Raw genomic sequence first — 21,241 nt, forward strand, 5'->3', positions numbered from 1 at the left:
TTTCATGAGTTCTCATTGTGTGTGTGTGTGTGTGTGTGTGTGTGTGTGTGTGTGTGTGTGTGTGTGTGTGTGTGTGGGGTTCATTAAATGAGAAACAAAGGCTGAAGATATCAAATAATGCACTGGGATGGCTTAAAAAAATAGAAATCAATGGGAAGCTGAGATTATTAATATGATTTATGACAAGCTGGAGTGGACCTCGTTAAATCACACACACTCGATGAATTCATCGGCTGCTATTCACTCCGATTCCATTTGGAGGAATCTGCCGGCCCGTAGCTGACATACTTGTGTGTCTGCTCCTGAGAAGTTTGCATGCTGGCTTAGTTTTACCAAGCAACTCAAAACAACAAGCATGTGTGCGCATTTGGATGTGTTTATGCTCTGTGGTTCTGCATTTGGGTGAAGACATGCCTTTCATTCAAAGTGAGTGCTAATGCTTGTGTAAGCATGGATCAATATAACGAACGGGGGAGTGTATAAGTGTCCATCTAAGATTAAGTGACGGCGCTGGGTGTTTGAGGAGGATGGAGTCAAAGAGAAATATACTTTATGCTGATGGAAAAGGTTTGTTGTACGGAGTGAGCCGTCGGCGTCTGATGGGGAGATAAAGACAAAGAGCCGACTCTACATGAATGTTTATCTAAAGGGTTTGTGATTATATATCTGTGTGTGTGTGTGTGTGTGTGTGTGTGTGTGTGCGCGTGTGTGCACGTCCTCCGCCCTGAGTTCTCGTCTGTCATTATGTGGGCCTTTCACTGACACAGTCCATTATCTATCGTCGAGCCCTCCTGCTTAATTATTCTAACTCACAATTCACCCAATAAGAACATAAATGCTCACAGCAGAGTCTGAGGGATGCGTCTATTGAGTCTGAATTTCACTTCTGCAACATTACAAATGAGATCACAGAAGGACTTTTTAAGACATTAATGAACATTGCTCATATGTCACATATCAGAATATAATCCTCCCGAGGAAGGAAACAAGAACAAGCACTAAGTGATTTATCTAGTTTTATGCATTACTTTTTCTTTGTGTGTATTTCTGAATACTCAGACTCAGTTTCTTTAACAAATGAGCTCGACTCACCGATGTGCAATAAAATGGTCGGCTGCATTTTAAACTCCATGCTCAGTATTTTCTTCACCACAGGGCTGTTAGGAGTGATGTGGAGCTGTATCTCACAGTCGAGTGTCCTCTGGTGTTTGCATGCATTAAAAGCTTCCTCCAGAAAAGGTCAATGTATTCCTCTTCATGCACGCATTTGGCACAATGTATATACGTTTGCATACACTTACTCAGCTATGCACAAGGAGCAGGATCATTTCAGCAGTGTGAGGTCTTTGCACAGTGTGTTTAGATAAAAACGTCATTCATTAAAGGGAATTCTCAAAATAATTTTACAGACTATACTTCGTGTGTATAAGATAAGATAAGAGATAAGAGAGTCCTTTACTCGTCCCACAACGGGGAAATTCAAGTGTCACAGTAACAGGTAGACAGTGCAAAAAAAATGTATAAAGCAAACAAGAGCCTATAAAATATCAATTATTAAAAAGTTATTTGCAATTAAAATTTTAATTAAAGAGGTAAAAAATAAGCATATCTTACACACATATATATATATATATATATATATATATATATATATATATATATATATGTATAAATAAATTAGTTGTTATAGATTCTGACCACTGCAGGAAGAAAAGTCCTGCTGGCCTTCTTCACCAGTCTGTTCAGCTTCTTCCTTTCAGCAGCAGAGATGTTGCTTCCCCAGCAGACCACTCCAAAGAAGATGGCTGATGCCACCACAGAGTCAAAGAAGGACTTCAGAAGAGCCCCCCCACACCAAAAGACCTGAGTCTCCTAAGCAGAAAGAGTCTGCTTTGTCCCTTCTTGTACAGCGCATTTGAGTTGTCTGACCAGATATATATCAGGTATACGCCTGATGTGCAGTCTAAGGGATCATATCCTCATCAAACAGTAACAAAGGTTTACACAACATCAAAAGACCACATACTACATCCTCACTCAGTAACTTAATGCAAACACACAAACTTGGATCTGTTTCAAATATGCTGTTGGACACACATTGTTCACCTTTGAGGAGCCAGATGGAGCCGAGTAACACTGACATGTTCCCTTAACAACCACACAATGCAAGAAACCAGTGACAAGCCTCAGAGGAATAAACTGATCCAAGAACAACAACAACAACAACAACACATTAGGATGTGGTTTAGGTTTTCAGTAGCAATAGATGGAGAGAAAAACACTGGAGATAAACAAGTTGGAGAGAAAAAAAACCAAGACAGCCTTCGGGGACAACAACACCGACTGTATGAATAAGGCTGTCCGTCAGGAGATAGAGAGCTGCTGTGGTGACACTGCAAGACACCTTTTTTGAGAGGAAGGAAAAAGGGAAGGAAAAAAAAATCTGCCACGCTGTAAGCATGTACAACAAGATAACCAAATTGAGCTCTTACTGGAATTGGTTTCCATTCAACTTCCAGGCCTTGTGTGTTTTATCTTTTAATTTAACTCAATTATGAGCCTGTATACTAGTGGACTTTGCACAACCTTGCTGTTAGGGAAAAAAAAGCATGTGAAATCAAGGGAAATTAAAAGCATTTATAACCTTAGGTAGACTTTGTGCTATTTGGCTGATTATCTGTCCTCGTCTGACATTAAGTGAATAATTGATGGATTTCTTTTCTTCAAACCATCAACCATGCAGTTTCATCTCCTGCCTACACGAGCAAATTGTGAGGAGGAACAGCTTCAGCTGAGGAGTGCTTTAGGCAGCAGGCTCCTGCTGGATGAGGGTCTTCCTCAGCTCTCAGCCTTCACTCATGCCCGGCTTGCTGCCCACCTCTGCGGGGCTACACTCTCCCCTTGCGCGCACACACACACACACACACACACACACACACACACACACACACACACACACACACACACACACACACACACACACACACACACACACACACACACACACACACACACACACACACACACACACACACAACACACACACCTCAGCACTTGTAGTTATGGCAACTTGTGATTTCTCTGGAGTACCGACTCTCAGTCTTTGTCCTGCAGAGGCAGACACATTGCAGCCAAAAAAATAAATGAATTCCAGGAGCACGGTAAATTATTCATTACCGAGTCGAAAAAAGCCACAGAGTGCATTGTGATCATAGCAGAGGTCCGGCACAAACAATGTGGTGCTGTTTCAAGGTTGTTCTTTTGGCAATGAAGCACAGAAATTGAAAAAATATCAACAAATGTTTTGCAGAATAATGTAATAAGAACTATTCAGCAAAACTCTCCCTCTACTCTAATTTCAGGAGGAGCAGGTTCTAACTGCCCTCGCTCCAACTTTTAAGGTTTTAATGGCGGCAAACAATTAAGAGATAAAGCAGGTGATGTTTAGTGTGTATCTGTGAGTCAATAAACCCCATTAAAAGACAGAGAGCAGCACAAACTCTACCTGTCAACAAGTATTCTGTGGTTGAACAAAGCCACAGCACTGGGGCTCAGACGCTGTCTGTGCCTGGATAGATGGAATGATTTTTTCATATTTCCTGTCATCCCCCCTAAAGACAATCTGGCAATAAAAATGAGCTCCGCCAAAACAAAACAAAAACTCTAAAGAACAACATGTTGGAGGTTATCAAGGACATATTTTATTTGCAGATGTGCTGAGGGAAAGAAAAACTTCAGTTTGTTTAAGTCAATCTAAAAGCAGTCTACACAAAAACAAGTGATGAATTTACAAATGTAAGATGTCCAACTCTGTGACTAACACGGTCACAGAAACAACTTCAAGCCCCTGTGAGGAGGGTTTTTGCTTGTAAACCAGACCATCAGCGACAGTATTGATTTGTTTTCTGATTAGTTATCTGCAAATCAGTAAAAAAAAAATGTATCTTTGCTATTTTAGTTCCCTTTCGTCACACCATAGTTAAGTCACAGCTGCGTCTCCCTCCTCTTGCTGCTGCCGTGATGGAAAATAATGACACCACTCTGCTTTTGAACAGTACATTTCACTTAGAAAAAAACTCCCAGATGGCTCAGTTGACAAGCCAAAAGTCATATGCACTTTATGTTGAACAAAAAGTACTTTGAGTTTGAGCTACCACCTAGACGCTAAGCATACAGCTCAACAGACTGATGTTAGCGGGTAGTCAACATTTGTGGAAGACTCGGGTCTAAGGGACGTACTGTCATACTGTTGCGGGGAAACAAAAGTTTCTCACAAACAGGATCTGCATGAAACAGAGAAAGCAGCTAAACTGGAACTGCTGAAAAGTGCAAATGCTGTCACGTTAGCTTGGGATCATTAATCATCAGTGAGTCATACAAGGTATTGTAGAATAACTGCACACCATATTGACATTTTATACATGCACTCCTGCATATTTTTTATGTATAAAAGTGTCATCCTTAAAATTACAAAAATAAATTAAAAGTGTGCTTCACAGAATAAGCACTCTGAAGTTGTCTCCTACCTTGAAATAATGGTTTCAAAGCACATTGGTGCAGCATTTATTTGAATTACAAATCTAAAATTCAAGATCATAAAGTTCATTTCATGGTATTCAATTGGTTACCAAATTAAGACACTCACTATAATTAATATCGACTTTAAAACTGTTAGAAATGCACAAAATTAAGCAAAGGCTTTTGCTTTTGCCTCATTAATAGCGTGAAGACTCATTCTTCTACAGTGGAAATCTGATAAACCTTCCTCATTCAACAGCTGGATAGGAGAAATGCTCTCCATGCTGCAACTAGAAAAAAGGAAACTTAATCGAGCCAACTGTCCTGAAAAATATGATGCCATTTGGTCAAAATCTGAGTCCATCGTGAAACTCTCTTTTGGTTTTTGGTGATGTAATTATTCATGTTTCACATTTCAAAAAGTGATTCAGTGGGATTCACCTTTGAAATTATGTGATTAATCACAATTATAAAATGTATCAATTAACAGCCATAATTAGTAACATTTTTCACAAAATTAAAACATCATAAACAAAGACTTGCAGCTGATGGCGAGTGGAATCATCCCAAAGGTAAATATCTTATGGGCATTAGATAATTAATTTGTGTGCACCAGATCAGAATTATCACCCTGTGGTTCTGCCAAGGTTCTGTTCATTTTTACGATAAGATATAAAATGCGAAATGATCATTTAAATAACGATTAGCAAACATGTTAATTTTAATATAATCAAAGGCGTAGATTCAGTTATTTGCTCATCCGAAACATTCTCCAATATGTTCACTGTCTACTCCCTTGGAGTATGGGCTGCTCCACACTTTATAGGCTATCCTTTTCATGATACTGTGTGGCTTTTTTAAAAATGAAAGGATATATTCGTGACCAGTTTTTAAAGATTTATGTCCTAAGCAGGAAGAAATAGGCTTAGAGCTGAGCGCCACACACAGAGCATTAAGGTCAGAAAAAGGGCAACTGTTGGTTTTGGTCTTTTCATGGGACCGCAGGACATAAAAATAAAATAAAAAAACAGAAAATGCTGGCCTTTACCTGAGCAGCCTTTGCACCTCACACAAAGGCAGCATCTTTAAATACTATATTAACACTTCAGAAAATCTTGGGGCAGACACTCTCACTAAACACACAACTGCACAATACAATGGAAAGATTATCAAAACACACAGTCGCACACAGATAACTGCCTCGCTTGTGTGTGTGCAGGAAACCAATCCAGCACACACACATGCTGCTGTTGTTGTTGCAGAAGACACACAAAGTTAAGGCTGTGATAAATCTTTCCTCTGCTTGACGTTACTGTGATTGAGGAGTCCTGATGCATCACAGCGCCCTTGACTTTTTTTTTCTTTTTTTCAAATGAAAGACAAACTCACCTTCTGTTTGCTTTCAGTTTACTTCACACACTCCATGAAGCACGCATCAAACTGTTATTCTAGGAATAAATGTTCCCTCTTTTTAATCACTGAAATATGATGTGTGATTAAAGAAGTGCGCTGACCAAAGAACTGTCCTTGCTCATGCACTAGGAAACAGGCGTCTGCCAGGGGCTTGGAAAAATATAATTTTATGCTTTACTTACCTGCAGTGATTTGAAAAAAAAATCCACAAGCTCAACAAATTATGGGCTCAGTAAAAGCTGTCACTTGGATTAGACAGGTTAGGTAAATCGTGGAGGGGGGGGGGGGGGTGAAAGGAACGGTGCATTACATGCCACAGAGGTTAATGCTATCCTCTCTGAACTTATATCACCATTAGAAACTGAAGAGTGTACGGTGTTCAAAATAGATCTTCTGTAGACATTTCATCTTTGAGAGCGAACCTGATTAACCAAACACACTGCCTCAACTTCTACGAACATCATATAAAGTATGACCTGATGCACACATCGATCAACACGTCTGTCAGTCCTGTTCGTCTCTCTGCATGCCCATCCGGCCTGTGGACAAAGCTTACAACAGGATAAGTGGATAAATAGCTCCCATAAATAGTCCTGTCATTTCCTAAGCTCTGATAATGCAGCAGGGCCGCCAGCATTGGGCACCACTTCACAACAGCGCCTGATAGATCACAATTACAAGATGGTAATTCTGTGCAGTGTGTGTGCGCCGTGTACTCCCTGTACTCTGTGCGTGTGTGATTATGTGACAAAAGCAGCGTCTGTGATGAGGACATGTGCGCAGACAATGAGGGGGGCCTTGTATGGGCTGGTGGAGAGAAGAGGGGAGGACTCAGGGTTAGATTAAAGCCCATTTTGGAGGTTACAATGATACATCCTTTGTACTTTGTTCACTAAGCTATGATTACAAAGATGAGAGAAAATGGAGGCTTATTGTCGGGGCTGCATTATACTTTATTATTCAAATAACGCAGCCTACAATGAGGATAATCTTCCCCCAATGTGCTTTTAATTTCCATATCTCTCTTTTTTTCATTCCATCTCTTGTGCCTCTCACTTCAACTCAAAATTATCTGCACAGCTGGTTCAGTGAGACGAGGCTGGATTCAGATGTCCCGAGTCTAAATGAAAAACATCAATCATCAAAGGTTGATAAACTCATTTTAAAAAGCCATTCATCAGGTGATTGTGCTTGTACTTAGCGTGCATTTCTTTTTTGGGAGCTGCTCAATTATTCGACCTGCACGGCCAAGGAGACGAGGACTTGGGATGCGCAGCCAAAGTCTTAATGCCAAGCTGATTACTTGTCTGGCACCAAAACCAATATTTGGAAATAAAAGGGCAAGCGGTACTCTGTGATTGTCATAAAGAAGTGGATATGCAAACGATTATTGCTATACTAAGAAGTGCATTAAGCGAGACAGCAAAGAAAATTGAACCCTGCCCTGCACGACGAAACACATACGAGTCTGACAGCCGGCTGCTTCACTAACTGCTCATTACTGTCGCACTGTCACAACCTCAGAGGGCTCCCTTTATACAATATCATTAGCCCCGGCCACATTTAGTCGGCCATTTTGAACGTCAAATGTCCTCAGAAGGCCTCAAACAAAGTGCCTGTCGGATCAGCCAAAAGCTTTTGAAATGCACAGATCATTTAGAATTTTTATTTGTATTTAAAACATCACTCTCTTTTTTTGTACATCGAGACGGAAAAAAGGATCAAATTAGACTTTGAAGTTTAAGACTTTTCCATTACTGCCTTCATACCTTGTGTATCTCTTTAATCAATACTAAGATGACACTGATTGTCTCAAAGGACATATTTTTTCTCCCAGGGTAGAACGATGAGATTCTTCATGAAGACATGCTTCTCTGCCAAAGTTTTAGTACTTGTACTCTATTTTTATTCTAATTATTTAACTTTAATTCATATTTCTTGAAGCCCACGCAATATTTATTGTTTTAAAATAAGCTCTATGATTAATTCTTGGCCCGACTTTCTGACGTTGGAACAGGCAAGGACTGTTACTTTTCAAAACAAACAACCTGACAATCACGCCCACTTTCTGTAGCAATCAGCCAAGTGTGTGGAGGTGTTAATGTAGACAAGGCTTAAACTTCTCTTTCAAGCATCTTTTTAGTATTACGAATTCTGCATGTCTTTGGAGAGAGACTGTCCAAAAGTTGTTATTCACACTGAAACATTAAGTGTCAATACATACATACATGTAAGTGCAGTGTTTCCCACACATGCAACACCTGGGCAGGCTGTCCAAGTATGGTATAGTATAGTATACTGCAGTGTATATTTTTCTTTATTCTCATTTGAACCTCTCCTCTCACACACACAGTAGTATCATATTACACCTGCAGGCTTGTGTAAGCATTGAGGAGGCAAAACGTGGCCATTGCACGATAAAGGGATGTGAATCTCCCTATGCACCTGCACACAGCCACAAATTGTGTCTGGGGAAGCACTTGTACCTCCTCACGTCTCCGATGGTACATTGGAAAGTCCCAGTCAGCAGTTTTGTAAGGGCAACCTCTCTCCCTACCAAGATGCCGAGAGATGGGTTCAATGACCCAGTCACAGTTGTTTTCAATTGGGGTTCATGACTCGGTCATGGTTTTTTTCGACTCAGACTCACCAACATTCGGCGCCTATATCTCCCAGTGAGTGGGATGATGTGCCTGTCACGTTGTTGCCCGCACCATCGGAAGAATTAAGGTCATCATGTCCAATCAATATGTTGTAAAATGAAGATAAGGCATGTCTTTGAGACCTTTTGTTCCAAACATTCCCATTACTCTTTCCTATAAATACAGTGAATACAGTTTTTTTCTTGGATTGAACTTCAACTGGACTCCTGGAGTGATTTGAACTTAACATTTTTTCTTCAAGGAAGACTCAACACTTAGAATATTTTTTGAGAACATGAACTTAGATTGAGACCAGGCAAAGTGTTTTAGAAATTATTACACATCAATATTACATATATTCACTGACCCTTCTTACATTTTTCCATTTTTAACCCAAATAAGATCATCATCTGTGATCACTGATTTAGTCCATCTTTTGTCGCTGTCTGTCCCCCGCCTCTGTCAACCTGCAGCGCCTGACACATGCTCTGCAGGTGATCAGAGAGAGCGTTAGAGAGAGAGGAGAGAGATAGAGCAGCCCAACATTACGTCCCTCCTGTCAATGCATTCATTGAAGTGTGTCATCTCGAGTTAATTATGAATCCTCTCATGCTGCTGGTTTCAAAGTTATGCATAGCCACTTGCTGCTGATGTCATTCAGCAGTCCCTTAGTTTTAGATTGTTGGGTTATTTAGAGGTCTCATCCATACGCAGGTCACCTGTTGTGATAATGCACTAGTGAGGAAAGGGTTTCAAAAACAACAGTTGTGTTTTCTGGGCGTCTTTATGAAACGTGCTGATGATTATCTAAAGATCAGACACTTTAGGTGATGAGAAACTGGAGGAGGCGGGGCGGGACACACTGCTGTGTGTAATAGGCACAGCATTTTAAAGCCCCCAAAAATCCATTTCCTGTTTATTGTGAGACATGTGCGTTTGATGCATTGCCTGAATGTCTGTCTTGCCACAATTTTTTGATTTTGCAACATTTTTCTAATAACTTTGAATCGTCAATGTGTTTACTACAAAATATAAGCGCGGTTTGGACTTGATCGGAGAATAGTCCTTGGGCAATGTCTCTTTAAAACATACCCTTGCGAATCAGTTGAAAAATTGAAAAAAAAAAGATGGCCGACTTCCTGTTGGGATTTGACTATGACATTAGGTATCTTTTTTGTAGGTCTTGGCCAAGCTGCAACATCTGGTCTCAAACTATGAAGCCCATCCACTTGAGGCTGGCTGCAGAAACACCGGAACCCACATACACACCAATTCAAAAAAGACAATCTTTGCAGCATTAATAAACATGTTTAAAGCCTGGTTCAAAAAAGAGTTTTTGCCCAAATAAGGACATGACTGATTTGACTCCCGGTCAGGAACGCATAGCTGTTGGCTCGGAGGCTCAAACTCCTCCCCTTTACCTCACACTCTGCCTGGTTGAGTTCCGCATTTCCAACATGGCTGCCTCCATCGATTGGCTTCAAATGGGTGACGTCAGGGATACTACGTCCATATTTTATACAGTCTATGGTCTTGGCCTGATAGATATGTGAAAAAAATGTCATGCATGTAAGTTGAACTGTGTTGCAGGGGTGCCCAGTTGGAAAGAAGGGGGCACTATTGGGCCATTTTTGGGACTTTTTGCACGGGACCAAACGAATATCAACATGTTGCACGGCCTGATGAGTGTGTGAAGTTTGGTGAGTTTTCAGGCATGTCGAAGGCTCCAAAAAGGCAATTTATTTTACTAGGTAGAGAGAAAGAAAAATCCTTAGGGTTACAATAGGGCCTTCGCCGACCTTGCCGGTGCTAGGGCCCCAATTAATACATAAACTAATCTGATAGGAGAAGTTATTGATAACATAATATGAAAACTGGAATGTCATTGAATACTTTCAACAGACCCCTCTCTACCGGCACAGGTACAGTCAGTCTGTGGGAACACTGAAATGTATAAAACATATTTACATCAACGTCACAGACTTCTGGGACAAAGATCAGGATGAAGTGATAATGGCTGATCTTTCGGAGTGGCCGTTCAGTAGCCTGATCCTCTCACTTAATAGTTGTTTCCCGTCTTTCATGGAGCTTGACATTGTGTTAATGTTAGCCACTTATTTTCCCAAAGGTCAAAGAAAGAGTTTAAGAGCTGTTATTGCTGTAAGTGAGCACACAACAACCTGTGCTCCTGTGTCTCCTAAGTGCTGACACCATTTTTTATGGCAGACATGTGGGCGTTCACTCGGAGGTCTTGATCCTGGCTTATCATTTTGAACAGATGTGAACACTAAGGATGTGGCTCCATGGCTCTTTGTAGTTTATTTTTAAGCCCACTGAACCCTGAAATTCTCAAAGAGAAAGGTGAAATTCCTCGTACGCCTCGCTTTGAGTCTTACACTTTGAGTCTTACTTTTATCACAGACAGATCAAAACAGCTAAAATAAGTCCAGAAACAGCCCCTTCAGAAGATCCTCACCCGGCCTACAAGGACTCACAAAGCTTCACAACAAACGGACACATTTGAACGCAGCACTCACCACGATGACAGATGGACTCTGATGGGCCAAGTGCTGATGATCAAGCTGACTCCTTTTCTCTTTTACTCCCTCATTCACTCCATCTCTTTCCATCTCTTTCCATCTCCCACATTGGCCCAATCAGGCTAATGAGGCTCGCACTTCCTCCGTCCCTTCCTGCTTGCTAAAGTGCCGATTGATCGGAGGGGTGGGAAAGCTTTTAACAAGGGAGGGGTGGGAGAGAAATAATTAGCACGAATGAGCTTTTTTGCTAACTCTGTCTGTTTTGTCTTTTTCTTTTTCAGTTTATTTACTGACCGGGACGACATTAAGGATTAACTCTCCAAGGGTACGTTAACTTCTCAATGTCAGGGTGTAAATCAATCTGAAGCTGTAAACTGAGGCCTGTTCGTCTTTAATGCGGATGTCTCACTTCTCTCAGGTCACAGCCCGGGAAGGATGATGTGGTTATGGAAGAGGGGGAAAAAAAGGCAAGGGAAGAAAGAGGACGAAACTCAAGAGATTCACCATGAAACTATGTAGCTTTTCTTCCATCTTCCCACTCAAATTGAGACAAAAACTGGACATCGGAGCATCCTGCGGAAACTAGGAGCACTGAACCTTGAAAGCTCAGAGTTTTCAGAGCACAGAGAGTGCTAATGTCACTGCCCAAATGACCAGCAAAAGTGCTCTTTCTGACAGTTGTACCATAATTAACTCGGACAGATCTGGACTGGAAAAAACTAGAGCAGCAGCACTGTCTAAATTCATGCTGCAGCCAATTCACAAAGCCGCCGCAGCCTCAAAACATCGCCCACGGCAAAGACACAGATACAAGAGGACAGAGTGGACATAATAACGCAACCTCAGAGCCGCGATGAAAAGTACGAGACACAAGCTCTGAAGTTAGAACAAGACAAGGGTCAGCACTGTGCTTGTTAACAAACCTCAAAGAAGAAGAGAAAGTAGCAGAAATCAACAGAACATGAAAAAGTCAGTCACAAACATGGTTAAAAAAAAGCTTCTTTTAAAGTGAATCTGAGGCTCGTACACCCTGGATCCCCGCAGTAGTAGCACTTAGCTTGTCTAAAGCCTTACAGATATGAAATACGCCCACAGCCTTTCATTTATTTTACCACTGTAAATGAGCCGCTTTAGGAGGGCGTGGAAGAGCAATTCTCTCTTCATTTGATGTGTATTTTGAAATCATGGGGATGAAGTTAAATTCCTTAGAACAAATAAGCAGAGAAATCACTTTGGCTGTAAAATTACCACACTACAGAGATGCATCACTGTGCAGGGACCCCGGTAATTAAACAAGAGAGTCTCTTTAGTGACAGGCAACTCCACAACATTAAAGATGACATTTTTCATTTTCAAATCACTGCTCTATAAAGACACTTTGTTAACACACACACCACATTCACAGTCCAAAACGCAGCCTTCTCTTCGGTTCACAGGAGCACTTTTACGGTTGAGACAGCTTTGCTTACACATTAAATACACTCTATTTAAAGGTCCTCAGATACTTTTATCACTTCTGTCACTGGCTATGAATCTAAAATGATGCCCAGTGGATCTGCACTTATGCTTAAATCCATTTTGGAAGCTTTAAATGCAGGGAAAAAATGTAGAGCAAGTCTTGTTCTTTTTTTCCATGATTGATTTTTCACTTTCTTTACAGTGAAAATATCAGGAAGGTAACTTTTTGGCAGAATCTAGAGTAAGGTATCTGTCCTCAGTTATAAAGCTTATGTGGCTTCTTTGAAAAATTGAATTTTTGTTTGGATAGACCTCTGTTTTGTGACATTTACTCTTCCCCTTAATGTCTGCCAGTCATCTATTTAGTCATTTAAGTGACTGCATTTTTGTCACTTCTCATCATTGGTCCTGTTCTCTTCACATTACTCACCAGTCACCGGATTCTAACCCGCCCCTCATCAGCCCCATTCAGCTCACTCTGAATAAAAATAAGAGGGAATAAACTGCTATAGTTGTTTTTTTCTTTGCAGGTTTTGCCTTAACTCCAGATTTGTTTTCTGCTGAAGACTGACCACCACAAAGAGAAACAGTACATTTGACTTGTGTATCTGTATTTCATACTGCTGTCTACTTTTACTCCCATGGATCTCTGAAGCACATTTTGAAAGTTGTTTGTATATAAATGCATGTTAAATGCTGGGCCGAAAGGCTGTTATGACCAAATGGGTAGGAGATGAACCTCATTCAATTCATCTGTGGAAATCATTGATATCAGAATATATCTCTCTGGAAAAATTAAGATTTTGTATTAAAGGTCACATGGACGTTTTACAGCAAAGTTTTCCAAGGTGTTGGAGTATCTGGGAATTCAAGAGGCAATTGCCTGAAATGTTAGACCTAATAAGGAAGTTTTGGATCATTGCTGCAGATGTCTTTTGGATTTGGATTTGCTGCATATTTCAAACAAACTGTTTATATACTGTGCTGGACTGTTAATATTTTGAAAATGTTCAATAAAAATAATGTTGAAAAAAAAAAAAAATAATAAATAAAAAATACATGTTATGACTGGCCCCTGTAAAGAACATAATTTTCTCTACTTCAAAAACGATGAATTCATCAAAAAACTACATTTTTAAAACTTTAATAATACTAAAAATATGTGAAATGGTTAAACTTAGCTTTGGCTCATCTAGCATCAACTTGCACAACAATCATATTCATTAGATGACTCACTTTTTCCCTGAGTGATATTTTGAATGAAGACTTTAATCTCAGTTTTTTTACTGTGTGTTATTGAAATGCAAGAAAGGACGTGTTTTTTTTTTCTGCCACTGCTGATAGGGGTATGAAGTGATCTCGTGGCCCGAGATCTCGTGATATTAGAGCATGTCAACATTTCTGGTCCAGGTGATAAGCTGTCTCGCAATATCAGAGCATAACAGACGCAGAGCTGCAGCCAGCATGACAGAGTCTGATGATGAAATCTAAATTAGAATAGAAAATGCTGCATTTAATTGTTTGTGTCGTAGCATTTTGGGTACCAAGTGAAGACAATAAATGGGGACAGTGACATCAGTGATCTTTAAGAAAATGGTGCTGTACACTAGCACTGTGGCTGATAATGCACGTGATATGGAGGTGGCTGCACGTAAGGTAGGATTGGAGCTGCACATGAAGTGCTTTGCACACATAATGAACCTTGCTTCCCAAGCTGGCCTCAGTCTAGTGCATGTCACTCGTTTGCTCGGGCAGGTGGGACATGTGGCTGCCTGTTTTCATCAGAGTTCAACCGTTACTGCAGTGTTGGTGTCCAAACAGATGCTGCCACAACTCCTATCATCCAAGCTAATCACAGACGTCATCACAGGACAGATATGGACATGATGGATCGATACCTGGAGCAGCAGCTTGAAGAAATATTTGGTCAGTCTCTGTTTGCACTTTATTGAGAGAGTAGGTTATTATTTTGATTATGGTTTGCACTCGAAAAACAAGACTATGTGTTATTTATCTTTTTATTTATTCTGTTTTTTCATTTTCAATTTGTGGAGAGAAGTTCAGTAAGAGGGTCACACACAGCTTCAATTAGAAGTTAGTAGCTCACACAGAGTTCATGTGTGGTTATAAGGTCTGAAGAGACTCCTGAGAAATCATCAAGGAGAGAAGCCAGTCATGGAGTTTGTGGCATAACCTTTTACAAATGCTTAAATATTAATTGTGCCTTCTACTGCATTTGGTAATTCATTCTCAGTCAGGAAGCAGAAGTGAAGGTCATTACAAGATGATGAACAGATAACACATCTCAAAATGGACCTGCCATGTTTTGCATTTTGATGTTCATTCGAATGAAAAACTTCTTCCAGTTATATGTCTCTATGAAGGTTACCCAAAAATAATGTTGGAATATTGTCAAATATCGTGTATCGTCTTGTCTCGTGGGTCATCACACCTTTGACTGCTGACTTAGTTTCACATTGATGTAAAAGCTTTATTTTATCTCACCCTGCCTGCCTGTCGAGCTGTAACAGAGTCCTTCGCCAACGTGGCCTTGAGCTCTCAGGAAACTGATGAATTTTTTTCACTGTTTCTGACACTTAATCATCCAACAATTCAACAATAAATCAACTCAAGTTCTGCAGATTAATCAGAGATGAGAATATCTGTTTGTTGGAGCTCTTCTGCCAGTCAATGATAATATTGGTAATTAGGATGGCCTAATTTGCCACTGACAAAGCTGCTGTATTCATCACCAACATGAAAATCAAGACTTCTCTACTGGACAGGGAAATGCTCTTTTGCCTGATAAATAGTTCTCTATCAGTTTTCTTCCATTTCATATCCTCTGTGGTTCACCTGAAGTACTCAGCCTGTCTGTGACCCTGCTAACACTACCACTGCTCACAGATGACCTCACAGATTAAAATCCATACAGATCAGACCTGCTCAAATGGATTTCACTCTCACTCTCTTTTATTGGCTTTTGCAAAGCAAATCCTGTCTAAAAAAACCTTCAGGTTAAAGTCTCAATTTGGCGCCCGCTGCTCGATGCACATGGCCATAACTTTGTCCTGGTTTAGTAGTCAGTGGTGGAGCTATTCATATTATTTTATATAATTAGATTATTTAACAATCATTTAGTCGTTGTTGTTTTGTAAAATTATGATAAATAATTAAGTTCAATGCCATTAGACTTTTGGATATTAAGGTATTTGTTTCTGCTTTTATTTTGGCAGAACTGGGTAGCTTTGGACAGTCTTTGGAGGATAGTCAAGTTCGCCAGCCTCCCTCTGAGGGATTATTGTTGACTGAGGAATCACTGTTTTTCAAGGTTTATCCACTGTTTTTTCCCTCTTTGATCCTGTTTGCAGTCCACTTTCTTTGTGCTCCACTGGTCGGCTTGATTTTGAGTGTTGTTTGTTTGTTCTTGTTGTTGGTGGTTTTTTGTTAGTTGATGAGAAGAAATTGCCACCACAGCTGGTATGATGGTACAGTGAAGAGTTGGTCAAGACAGCGCTAAAGTCCTGACAGCACATCATAACTACTCTGAAACTGAACCAGCATCAGCGAAGCCAATTTGCCTCAGTAAGTGCCTGTGTGTACAGACAGTTGACAGGCTTATTGTGAGAATGTGTCCATTAGCTCTGCTTCGCAAAACACAAAGTCAGCGCGGTGGGGATACTGCTGAAGGAACTGGAGCAGAGGAGGTTCAGTTACTACGGCAGGGAGAGGCAGTGCAGCACACAAGGGATTAGTCAGAGCAACTTATGAACTGAGGTTACCTTACATATAAACAATACAGGGCTTTTCAAAAAACTTTACCCAAAAGTTAAGCCTATAACTGTGGACCTGCACCAGGCTGGGAAGAGTGAATCTACAATAGGCCAATGATAAAATTGGAAGAGTGAATCTACATCTGGCAAGCAGGTTGGTGTGAATAAATCAACTGTGGGAGTAATTGTAAAAAAAAAGGAAGACATACAAGACCATTGATAATCTCCCTCGATCTGGGGCCTCACGCAAGATCTCATCCCGTGGGGTCAAAATGATCATGAGAACGGTGAGCAAAAATCCCAGAACTACATCGAGGGACCTGATGAATGACATGCAGAGAGCTGGGACTAAAGTAACAAAGGCTACCATCAGTAACACACTACGCCGAGAGGGACTCAAATCCTGCAGCGCCAGGCATGTCCCCCTGCTTAAGCCAGTACATGTCCAGGCACGTCTGAAGTTTGCCAGAGAGCATATGGATTATCCAGAAGAGGATTGGGAATATCATGTGGTCAAATGAAACCACAATAGAACTTTTTGGTAATAACTCAACTCGTCGTGTTTGAAGGAAGAAGAATGCTGAGTTGCAGCCCAAGAACACCATACCTACTGTGAAGCAGGGGGCTGGAAACCTCATGCTTTGGGGCTGTTTTTCTGCAAAGGGGACAGGACGACTGATCCGTGTTAAGCGAAGAATGAACGGGGCCATGTATCGTGAGATTTTAAGCCAAAACCTCCTTCCATCAGTGAGAGCATTGAAGATGGAACAAGGCTGGGTCTTCCAGCATGACAATGATCCCAAACACACCGCTCGGGCAATGAAGGAGTGGCTCCGTAAAAAGCATTTCAAGGTCCTGGAGTGGCCTAGCCAGTCTCCAGACCTCAACCCCATAGAACATTTGTGGAGGGAGTTGAAAGTCTGTGTTGCCAAGCGACAGCCCCAAAACATCACTGCTCTAGAGATGATCTGCATGGAGGAATGGGCCAAAATACCAGCTACAGTTTGTGCAAACCTGGTGAAGACTTACAGGAAACGTTTGACCTCTGTCATTGCCAACAAAGGTTATGTTACAAAGGTATTGCGTTGAGATTTGGTATTGACCAAATACTTATTTTCCACCATAATTTACAAATAAATTATTTAAAAATCCTACAATGTGATTTCCTGGATTTTTTTTCTCATTTTGTCTCTCATAGTTGAAGTGTACCTCTGATGAAAATTACAGACCTCTCATCTTTCTAAGTGGGAGAACTTGCAAATTCAGTGGCTGACTAAATACTTGTTTGCCCCACTGTGTGTGTATATATATATATATATATATATATATATATATATATATATATATATATATATATATATATTATTGGTTATATAGTCTGACCACTGCAGGAAAAAAAGACCTGCGGTATCTCTCTGTGAGACACCGCGGGTGAAGAAGTCTGTCACTGAACGAGCTACTTAGTGTTGTTATGGTCTCCTGGAGGGGGTGTGACCTGTTGCCCATCAGAGAAGATAGCTTTGCTATCATCCTCCTGTCAGCCACCACCTCCACAGGGTCCAACGGGAAGCTCAGGACAGAGCTGGCCTTCTTCACCAGTCTGTTCAGCTTCTTCCTGTCAGCAGCAGAGATGCTGCTTCCCAAGCAGACCACTCCAAAGAAGATGGCTGATGCCACCACAGAGTCAAAGAAGGACTTCAGAAGAGCCCCCTCCACACCAAAAGACCTGAGTCTCCTAAGCAGAAAGAGTCTGCTTTGTCCCTTTTAAGAAAGTGAAAGATTAATACATTCTAGACTCATTACATGTTAACTTAAATCTTTCAAACAATTGTCTAATTTTGATAATTATGGCCTACAGCTTAGAGAAAAATACATACCTCAAAATGTTAAAATGTATCATTTTGAGTTAGAGTAAATTTCAAGTCAAACAGAATAAATGCCATGTACCTCGTAGTCCAGTTCAGAACATGCAACCACAATCATGGGGGACTGTCCACAAGACAATCATCAACACTCTCCACAAGGAAGGTAAGCCACAGAAGGTCATAGCTGAAAAGGCTGGCTGTTCACAGAGTGCTTTGTTGAATCATAATAATGGAAAGTTGACTGGAGGGGAAATGTGTGGTAGAAAAAGGTGCACAGACAACAGGGATGATCGCAGCCTTGAGGCTGCTCTCGGCTCAAGAAAAGGCGATTGGGGTGCTGGTGGCCTAGCGGTCTAAGCGCCCCATATATAGAGGCTATAGTCCTGAGTCCTCGTCCGGTTCGACTCCCAGCCGGTCGACCATTTACCGCATGTCTTCCCCCACTCTCAACTCCCCATATCTCCCATCTCTCTCCAGCTTTCCTGTCAATAAAGGCGAAAAAGCCCAAAAATATTGAAAGAAAAAAACTTGGGAGAGCGTCACAAGGAGTGGTGGTCACCTGATGTCAGAGCATCAAGAGTCACCACGCACAGACATCTTCAGGAAAGAGGCTTCAACTGTCAAATTCCTAATACCAAGCCAGTCCTGAACAAGGAAGAAAAAGCCAAGCAAAGGAGAAATAACTGGACTGTTGCTCAGTGGTCCAAAGTCCTCTTTTAAGATGAAAGTCAATTTTTCATATGGAAATCCAGGTCCTACAGTGTGGGGGAAGAATCCAAAGTCTTTAAAGTTCAGTGTAAAGGTCTGCAGTCTGTGATGATTTAGGGCACCATGTCATCTGCTGGTAATGGTCCACTGTGTTTTATTTAGACTAAAGTCAATACAGCCGTCTACCAGGAGATTTGAAAGCACTTTCATCTGCTGACAAGTTCTATGGAGATGATACAGGACTTAGCACCTGCCCACAGCGCCAAAACTACTACCAAATTGTTTTCTGACAGAGATATTACTGTGCTTGATTTGCTAACCAGCTTGCATGACTGCAACCCCCTTGAAGACCTTTGGGGAAGATGAGAAACACCTACACCCAAAAATACAGACCAGCTGAAGGCCACTATGAAAGCAGGCTGGGAATCAATTATACCTCAGAAGTTCTTCAGGCTGATCGCCTACATGCCTAGTTACATTGATGCAGTAATATCTGGCAAAGGAGCCTCAACCAAGTATTGAGTTTATAAATAAAGTACTTTTCAGAAGTTGGACATTTCTGTATTTTAAATAGTTTTTTTATTATTGATCTTAGGAAATATTCTAAGAATTTGAGATATTGGATTTCTGGTTTTCATGAGCTACGAGCCATAATCTTAAACACTGAAATCACAAAAGGCTTGAAGTATTTCACTATGGATGTCACAAATGTAAGAAAGTTCAGCTTATCTAATTAAATTTTTATTTAAATAAGCTTTTTCCATATATTCTATTTTTTTTTAGATGTACTTGCATTAGCAATCCCAGACAATGCACTGAATGTAACCCCCCAAGATCAACAGATTTCAGGTAAATTATCACAAATCATAGTTATGGTCATAGTTAAGTCAAGAAATACAAGTCAAAGTTATGTCATCAATCAATGTTTTCAACCAATATTGTGTATTTTTCTAATCACAGGGCATCAAATGGGTCCTTACTATCGGCTAACACTCAAGTCTCAGTTTAATCCTCCCAAATTTGAATCCAGGGGGAAATAAATGCGGCAGAACATCTCTAAAGTGTAGACTTAACCACAAATAAAGCATCAAAACACAGAAAATACACTTGGGACTATTTTAAAGTATCAGTTTTGAGGCTTTCTTTGAGCACACACGCATCTCAAATATTTCTCTGTGCTGGCAAACTTGGTGTGACATTTTACATCTTGCGATATGAGCCAGTCCTAAGAGGAGCTGACAGGAGCTCTGGGCTAGATGTATGGTAACTGCAGCACAGAAGGAGATATAGCGAAAGTACTGTGGGGCTTCAGGGACCCCAACAGCAAGAGAAGTCTCTGTTCAGGGCTTTCCATCACCGCCTGTGACCCTCTGTTACTACCAGGGAGGCCGGCTAGATCATAACAGCGTGCCTCTCCTGATTAAAACTTCGGGATAAATGTCCTGATGAATAAGTAGCGGTTATCTAAGGATGAAATACAGCCTTGAAAATTACAATTCCTAAGGCAGAAAAAAAAACCAGCTGGCAACAACTTGATTATCCTCTAATAACTACGACATCATGTACATACTTAAAACAAACAGACTATCAAGAGCTTAAGCACGAGAGACTGGAGCAGATACTGTGACAAAAATCACTTAATCCTTGGCCTGCTGCTGGAAAATCCTTTACAAAGTGTTTAAGCATGCAAAGATTTCCACTGTATGTCCTCTGTTACTCCAGTCACATAAAGAGAATGCAGCTCAGGTGAAAATTGTACAATAATTTTAGCCACTCTGAAGCAATTTACAACAAGAAGTCAGGCCTGACAATCTTCCATACGTGCTCTAGCAGCGTGTTGAAAGCAGGGATGTCTGCCAGGCTGATTTTGGCGCTAAGCACAGCGCTAAGCCCCATTGACAAAGCCAGCTAAGAATCAGTGAAGCCTTGCAGAAGGAGTGTGGCTCTGTGCCACTGAAGGCTAATGCTCTTGTTAGGGGATCTACCTGCAGAGCCGAGGGTTCACCTGGTTTATCCTCTTAAAATCACCAAACAGGATCAGCCAGCACTTCCCTATCACCTCTCTCCTCCTAGAGCTGTTCTAGTCAATGTCCCGCTGTCTGCCTATCTGTCTGCTTGTCTGTCTGTATCCACTCATCCATGCCTTCCCAACGTCCCAGTACCCTCATCCTCTCTAACCCCACAGCCCCACAACCTGCCCCATAACAACTATCGGTCAACATCAACCACCGGCTTCCCTGGAATCAATAAAAGATGCTCCACTGCTGGGTTGAATTCATATTACGCCCAATGGAATCATCCAAGCTCAACAAACACGGATGTTC

At 41.0% G+C, this 21,241-nt stretch overlaps 1 protein-coding gene across 2 annotated transcripts in view; it reads right to left on the reverse strand.

Moving 5' to 3' along the window:
• macrod1 (mono-ADP ribosylhydrolase 1) overlaps positions 1–21,241 on the reverse strand; it is a 155,337-nt gene that overhangs the window by 122,088 nt on the left and 12,008 nt on the right. The gene's annotated exons all lie outside the window — the stretch shown is intronic.

Source organism: Notolabrus celidotus, chromosome 8 (assembly GCF_009762535.1).
Source record: "Notolabrus celidotus isolate fNotCel1 chromosome 8, fNotCel1.pri, whole genome shotgun sequence".
Taxonomy (NCBI): domain Eukaryota; kingdom Metazoa; phylum Chordata; class Actinopteri; order Labriformes; family Labridae; genus Notolabrus; species Notolabrus celidotus.